Raw genomic sequence first — 8,589 nt, 5'->3', positions numbered from 1 at the left:
TACGTTGTTTCACGCGACGATTTATGCGATTAAAAAAAATTCAAAGGAATGCTCGGAAAAATTGTTTGATAAAAATAAATACACGTTGAAAATAATTTCTTTCGTTTTTCCAATGTTAAAAATTCGTGCAATGGAATATCTGGAATTGCGAAGTAAGAAGTAAAAAAGTACGAAGTAAAAAAGAAGAAGAAGAAGCGCGGCATCGAGAAAAGAAGTTTCTAAATGTTGCCGTAGGACGTACGTAGAATTCTTTGGCAAAGCCGACCTCTACGTGCGCGTGTTTCGCGGAGAGAGCCGATAATCGCATTTTCTCATGAATCGTAGCCCACGCCTCTTCATTTCGTAGGCGAAACATCCATCAAATTAATCCCTAGCGTAGCTGGCGCGCCGAGCGCATGCAAAGCGATTTGTTTGCGCACGTGATTGCATCCGCGCAAAGCTTTGCTTCTCCTCTATGCAACGATCGAACGAGAACGTTGGTTGTGCGTTTCTAACGGTAAAATCTCTTTCTCTCTCTCTCTCTCTCTCTCTCTCATATACTCCTGCACGCATTCGCTCTTTTCTTTTTATTCTTTTTCCCCCTTTTTTTTCTCTCATCTTAAAATCTAAAATCCCTTTACAAACTTGCCGAAAAATTAGCTTAACTTTTTTCTTCCCTTTCTTCGAAAGAGATTGCTATCAAAAGATTTTCTAATGTTTCCAATGGATCGCAAACGTACTGTTTATGGCGTAGATATAAATTCTAATGATATGCAAATTAAACATATTCGCGTTTAATTTATTACTTTTTCCCCATTTCATCCCGAAGACTCGTTTCCCGAAACTCCCCGTTAGTCTCTCTCTCTCTCTCTCTCTCTCTCTCTCACTCTCTATCTCTTTCATTCCCTCATATTAAGCGAAGCCGAGTAGTAGAAGGCTGCCAGATGAAGGCAGCTTTGTAGAACGATATCGGTAAGTGGAAATCAGTGGTTGGGTGGCGCCTCCTGCACCGCCGCGACTCTTCTCCTCTCTCCAGGACGTCGCTTTACGCTCCTGGAATCGCGTCTACGAGCTTACGATGCGAGCGATAGTGGCCGTTACTGGGAACTTGCTAACTTCATTAAAATATTACCATCAACACCGAGTCCCATTGTTTTCGATCGTACTCCGTGTCTGACGCGTTGTTCCTTTTCTTTCAACGACGAAACTCCGATCGTTCCTATTTTTCTTTTCCTTTCTTTTTTTTTCCTTTTTCCTTTTTTGCTCCTCTTCTTCTTCTGCTTCTCGTCGTTCGTCGTCATCAGCATCCCGTACGCGTTCACAGAGAGAAGAAGAGTCCACGTTCGACTACGGTAAATCCTGACACGGTGAACTCTAACACGTTCGTGTCGTAGCGACAAAAGAACGGAACACCGAACATAGTTACACGTCGACATCGAGAACGACGCTCGTAATTCTTACACGTCTCGACTCCGACAAACTCTTTAATGATCGTTCGCGTCCGGTATAGACACGAGCCAGCAAGACGACTTTTTCCTCCTTTGACAGTCTCTATATCGGAGTGCACGATTTTTGTCGGTAATGCATTCTCAGACGTAATAACGCGCCCGTCGATCTTCCTCCGACGAGCCAACATGTCGAACTGACATTTTGCGAGAGACCTTACTCCAAAAACCAAAATAAAAAGAATAACGTAATACGAAAAGAAATACGTTCGGGATTCTACGAGCAGTCTCGCGATTCGAATTTTTCATTAATGCACCAACTAATCGGCTTGTTAATTTATCGTCCGACGTCATCCAGAGAAAAAATTCTACAATATATATACATACACACACACATATATATATATATATATATAGAAAGAGAAAGAGAGAAAGAGAGAGAGGGGGGGAGAGAAAAAGAAGAAAAAAAAATATTTCGATAAATTTTCTAAGACGTTTTTGTCGTAGATAAAAAAGTTTCAACTACTCGACGTCGGCAGTCAGAGGAATGACAAAGAGCTTTCAAACGATCCGACAATGTTCGCCTGACTGACGCAGGACACGAGCCCGTAAGACTTGTTTTCTTTCGACACCACAAACGACAGCGTACGTTTTAGATGTAACATAGCGGCAAACGGCACCAACGACGGATGAGAGTGAAAGAGAGAGTGAGATCATGGACCACTCACGTCGTACGAGGAAGCGGCTTCTCCGTGCACTTTTTGCCGCTTGTGTAATTGAGCCTGTCTCGTCCGACTACCGTCCAAATGAATTACGAGGCGCCGTCCGCGTCGTCCTCGTAAATTCCTTCCGTGGAAGCACTTTCACCTCCTCCTCCTCCTCCACCTCCTCCTCTCCCCCCATTTCTCCCTTTAGATTTCATATCGGTTACACCCAAAAAGAAAAATATATCGATTCATTGATTATATCTAACTGCAAGAAAGATATAAGAAAAATAATAATTACTGTAATTAGAGTAGAAAGTACTCATTAATTATAAAGTTTATCGTTTATTCTGTTAATAGAGTTTGATAAATCGTATCTGGCTTAATGAGAAAGGTTTCTCTAGGAAAAATCGATACTCTAAAATAAAGTTTGTAGTTTGACCTGCACCAAATCTTCGCGCCAGTTCTTTCATCTAAATGCCATCTTAAGAATTTCAAAGAAACTAATATCGATACATACCGACAGCTAGATATTTTACCGACGGTTCGATCTATTACCGACAGTTCGATCTATTACCGACGGTTCGATGTATTAACCTACAAATCGATATATTACTAACATCTCGATGTATTACCAACATTATGAATTTAAAAAATTTAGCAAATAAATATCATAAAAATCAGCTAATTGATTTAATTGCAGACAATTAACTCGACGGTAATTGCGTTAGAATGTGATTTTCTAAATTACATCGCAAATAATATCAATTGTCTAAATAAGAATTATGCAAAATATTCGGAAATGGAACGAATTCGAACGATTTCAGAAGAGCGATGATATTTACTATACTAAATGCTACGATGTAACGAAAGAAGAATCAGTCAGGTTATAACCTTTAATTTAATTCATTTTCTTTACATTTTCTCTTGTCGATAACTCCGAGACATCATAATACTACTCTACTCTAATTAATGACCTTGTATAATATTACGCTATATTAATTGATTATCTTGAAAAATCTAGAAAAACTAGAGTTTATCTTACAATAAGATCACAATAAAGCTATTCTCGTTTCGATGCAAATGATAAAGCGTCGTAATTCGATTGGCAATTAATTTATCTGCGAAATCATTTGACATTCAAATGCCATAAAAAAAAAAAAAAAATAATAAAAAAAAAAAGAAAGAAAAAAAAAATATCAAATAAATTTTAACATTTACATTATTAATTATTAATACGTATTATCAGATATCAAAGAACTTCGTTTACGTTATTACGAAAACGTAATAAAATGGGAAAATATAATAAATATAATAAAATGAAATATATATAATATCGAATGATATCAAAATAAAATACAAGGAAAATCTTAAAATAATATATATATATATATACATATATATATACATATATATATATAGGAATATCGTGAGAAAATTAATTAAACACCTCGAATAACAAACTTTATTTACATTCACATCATAATCATATATCCATAACCGAAACCAAAGCGTATTCAAATATTGGTAAAATATTTGTAGACCAATATCGAGAACATATCTTTTACATCGTTTCATCATTTGTTTTTTTCTTTTTTTTTTTCTTCTTTTTTTTTCTCTTTCCATCTTCTTCCATAGATACTTTCTATCTATTGTTGTTGTTGTTGTTGTTGTTATTGTTTTTTTTTGCAAGCAACAAACGCGCATTGACATCATTTTTTGAACGTCATTCCGTAAAAAAAAAAAAATTCTTCTTCCTTACAATGACGTAGGATATTTCGTCATCGATCTTAACGTTGCATTTTGCGCATTTTACACACACATATATATATATATATGTATATATATATATATATATATATATATATATATATATTTACACATATATACGGATACGTACACATACATTTGAGCAAATAATATAAAAATAATTCTGAGGTACTCTCGTCTTCCTCGTAGTCTGAATTCCTTAACTAATTGGCAGATCACGTTTCTCACGATAATCTTGTTATCTTCTAACTCCATTTCTATTCCCTCTCTCTCTCTCTCTCTCTCTCTCTCTCTCTCTCTCTCTCTCTCTCTCTCTCTTTTTGGTTTCTAATCTTTTTCTTCTTTTTCTTCTCATCTCTCTTATTGTTCATCTTCAACGATCATTAACTTTACAATTGTTCTCGTCGTCATTATCATCATCTCGTCGTACTCGTCGTCGTCATCGTCGTCGTCGTCATCGTCATCATAATCATTGTTATCGTTGTTTTCGATTTACACGTTTTCCCTACGACACAGGTTCTAACCCATGAACGATATTTAGGCACAGGGGAAGTCCTGATCATTTTTATTCCGCTGTGTTTATGTACGTGTGTCTCTTCTGTCTCTGTGTATGGTGTATGTATGTATGTATGTATGTATGTATGTATGTATGTATGTGCGTTTGTATGTGTTTCTCTGTATATGACAAAGAGAAAGAAAGAGAGAAGGAGAGGGAGAAAGAGAGAGAGAGAGAGAGAGAGAGAGAGGCTTATTAATCAGCAATATTATAATAATTTGCTAATGAAAATCGCTTTGTTTTTTTTTTTTTACTTTTTCTTTCTTTTTTCTCTCCTTCCTATGATGAATATTTCACATAAATATTTATCATAAATATTTGTTGTTACAATTTTCTTTTTTGTTCGATTTTCATTAAGCACATTCCCCGAGCAAGGCATCTTATACATTTGTGCATACATGTAAAAAATAATTCTTTCGCTCAAGCCACGCTCTTTCTTCTCTTTTGTTTTCTTTTTCTTTTTCTTCTTCTTCTTCTTCTTCTTCCTATTTTTCTAAACATAATCTATATACTCAATTTCTCTTTTTCTTTCTCTTTCACCTACGTACGTATATATATATATATACATATACATACATATGTAAATATCTAAAGTTTAATTAGAAGCAATCGCGTTTCACTGCGTGTCTCAAGTATTTATAATTATTATTATTATTATTATTATTATTATTATTATTATTATTATCATTATTATTATTATTATAATTTTATTTTATTATTCTTTTGTTTATTTATTTTTATTTTTGTCAACACACGTTTAGAGAATGAAAGAAACATCGTCTTTTTTTTGTCTGTATTATCTCGCTATATGCATTTTTTCCTTACACGATAATTTGAAAATCCGCTGCTATGTCCGTCAAATAATTCGACAAAGTTCTTCGTGTCTAATCAATATTTTTTTTTCTTCTTTTTATATATATATATATATTTGTGTGTGAGAATGTGTGTACATATATGTATATATATAGATATATACACACACATACATCGGACAGCGGATATATAGATTAGACACTAACAGGATCGAGAATAATTTTTTTTTCTTCTTCATTAATACGTATTAGAAGACGAAAAATATGTTTCTCTCTCTTTTTTTTTTTCTTTTTTCTCCATTTTCTTTAGTGTATATTATTCTCTTCGTCTACAAAAATTCTTTGTCGACTCCTATCTCGCAACAAATTCGTCTGAGCTAAGGGAAAAAAAATTATAAAAAAGAATTATTTAAAAAAAAAAAAAAAAAAAGAAAAGAAAAGAAAAAAAGAAAGAAAAAAAAGTATATGGATAAAACTTAAAAGAAATTTTTTTGACTGAAAAAAAATCGACGAAATAAAAGACATTAGAAAAGTAGAAAAGACGAAGAAGAAAAAATTAAAAAGAAATAAAAAATAACAAAATAAAAAATTAAAAAAAGAATTTTTTTTTTTTAATAAACGAATAAAAGTATTAAAATAAGGATGTACACTATAATATATGATTAGTAATGATATTGCGGATAATAGAATATTTGCATATTATTTACAATAATGATACAAAAAAATAATCCCTCTCGGACTTTACAATAATCCTGTTGATCGAATTTCACCTTTGGAACTTGGTCCTGTTTGTTTTTATTTTTCTCAGCTCTCAAAATCATTATTACTCACGAGATAATGGAATTAAAAGAGAATGCTAATTCTATGTGTATATATATATATATATATATATATATATATATATATATATATATATATATATATATATATATATACTAATTTTTTTTCCTTTCTTTTGCACATACGTAAGGGCCAAATTGTGTCTAACAGATGAATACTGAGATTTTGATTGGTTCTCGAGGATGTTGTTATCTATATACGCGGAGTGAAAAAATTCACGTATAAATCGGAATGCTGGAGCTAAAATATATAAACGAGGAATAATATCAGCCTTCTGAAAAATCTCCTACATAGTGTGTGTGTGTGTATACATAAATATATATATATATACACACACACATACATATACATATATATATATATATATGGTAGATGTATAATCATTTAATCATACTCCTCCCTCCCTCTCTCTCTCTCTCTCTCTCTCTCTTTCTCTCTTTGCCCCTAATAGGCCCTAACACATGCCAGCGTAATTAGAATTTTATTATTGACAGTGAACTGCTGTGTTATATTCGTTTTCTTTCTTTTATTTCCTCTTTTCGTTCTCCCCTCTTCTTCTTCTTATTTTTATTCTTCATCATAGCTGTTTGTTCATTTAATCTAAAAATACTGCCAGACGTCGACAGTCAAGTGCATGGCCATCTTAAAAGCAATTACACAACGAGTATAAGAATATAATAATCGCTAACAAGGAAAACGTACACGATCTTTCTATTCCTTATTATTTTTACCCAAAAAATTGTCAAACTTTGCATATTATCGATTTCGATATATATTTTGTTCGTTATCTATACGCATTTACGACGACGAAATTCGTAAAAGAGTTTTTTAATTCAATATAACTCTTCACTTAATTTACTTAACAATTGCGTGTAACGCGCGCCTGTTCATGTTATATATATATACATACATACATACATACATACATACATACATACATACATACATACATATATATATATATGTTTGTGTATATATAGAGATTATATATATATATATATATATATATATATATATATATATGTAAATTATATAACATGCCTCTTCGTATTACGTTTTTAATTGTATTATTAAAAACGTCGCTATATTTTATTATATTTTATCGTCTAACAAGAAAGTAATTGATCAAGAGCGAAAGAAAGTACGTTATTAGAAGAAAAATCTTTTTGTATGCCTATATTATTTAAAACGTCCTTAATAATCCACCATGGCAGTAATAATACTAATAATGATGAAATACGCGTTCTAAATCGTAAAAAAAAAAAAAAAGAAATTATATATTCTAATAAAAAAAAAAAAAAAAACGGAAAATCTTAGATTAAAAAAGAAAAAAAAAAAACCGACGAAGAGAGGTTCTCCTTCAAAGTTCTGTCGATAAGGAGATTTCTGATAAGATTGGACACGTAACACTGTGATTACAACGTTTTACAAATCGTACGCATGTACAAACGCACGAGAAAAATCTTATAAATAATTTTCTTTTTAATTTTTTTCTTTTCTTTTTTTTTTTTTTTTTTTTTTTTTTTTTTTAAACATTTTGTTGAAACATTAAAAATTTCAATTTGTCTGTGTGTATGTGTATGCGTTCCTCTTTCGTTTGAATCAACAAAAAATAAAAAAGAAAATAACAAATGACAGGATTATCTCGTATTTACATGAACAACTACAATGAACCTTCGTGCCTTATTAAACGTATTAAACGTATACATATAAATATATAAACTTACGTGTGTATATAAATATATATATATACACACACATACATAACGCAAGCGAACTTTTATATTTCGAGCAGTCTTAATAATCCACGTTAACACATACACACGAACGAATCGATCTGTTATACATCCTGATTAGGATTCGTTGCAATTAACATTAGAACGGTCGCAAATATGATGATGACATACGTTCCACGTGAGAAGTTCTCCCAAAAATTATTTTTTATAAGTCGCTTAAAAAGCAAAAAAAAAAAGAACAAAGAAAAAGAAAAACAAAGAAAAAAAAAATTATTCGTCTCTTTCTTTTTTGTGTTTTGAATCATTAGAAAATCGATGCAAGGAGAACGAAACTTATTGTCATCGCAAATGTTTGGCACACAAACGACGCAAAGATGTGCCGATGATACACATTTTCTAATTGGATTTCTTCTAATTTGTTTTTTTTTATTTCTTGTTTTTTGTTTCTTTTTTTTTCTTTTTTTTTTTTTTTTTTCATTTTGATTTTTAATTCTTTTTTCCCCCTCTCCACTATTTTGCCGAATTCCGCAGGATATGCCGCAGTTGTGTATGTATATAACTTTCAAATATATATTCCTGCGTATAGCGTTTTCACCTAATTCCGTAGCACGATCAATACGCGTGTGCCATTCGTACATAAGCATTGAATTCAAAATTCGCATCATCCTCCTTGCCTTTCTTCTTTCCTATTTAATATTATACACACATATATATAATATTAGATAAACATATATGTATATATATATA

The 8,589-nt window shown here is 31.7% G+C and overlaps 1 long non-coding RNA gene across 1 annotated transcript in view; it reads left to right on the top strand.

The window, feature by feature from the left end:
* LOC124953697 overlaps nt 1-2,663 on the top strand; it is a 241,591-nt gene extending 238,928 nt beyond the window's left edge. Inside the window, exon 5 of the long non-coding RNA XR_007102304.1 lies at nt 1,932-2,663. This is a non-coding gene — a long non-coding RNA (uncharacterized LOC124953697). The remainder of the gene's footprint in view (nt 1-1,931) is intronic.
* Nucleotides 2,664-8,589: the final 5,926 nt, after the last annotated feature.

Source organism: Vespa velutina, chromosome 13 (assembly GCF_912470025.1).
Source record: "Vespa velutina chromosome 13, iVesVel2.1, whole genome shotgun sequence".
NCBI classification, from domain to species: domain Eukaryota; kingdom Metazoa; phylum Arthropoda; class Insecta; order Hymenoptera; family Vespidae; genus Vespa; species Vespa velutina.
The sequence above is the reverse complement of the archived record's forward strand: the minus strand, read 5'-3'. Positions and strand labels throughout refer to the sequence as shown.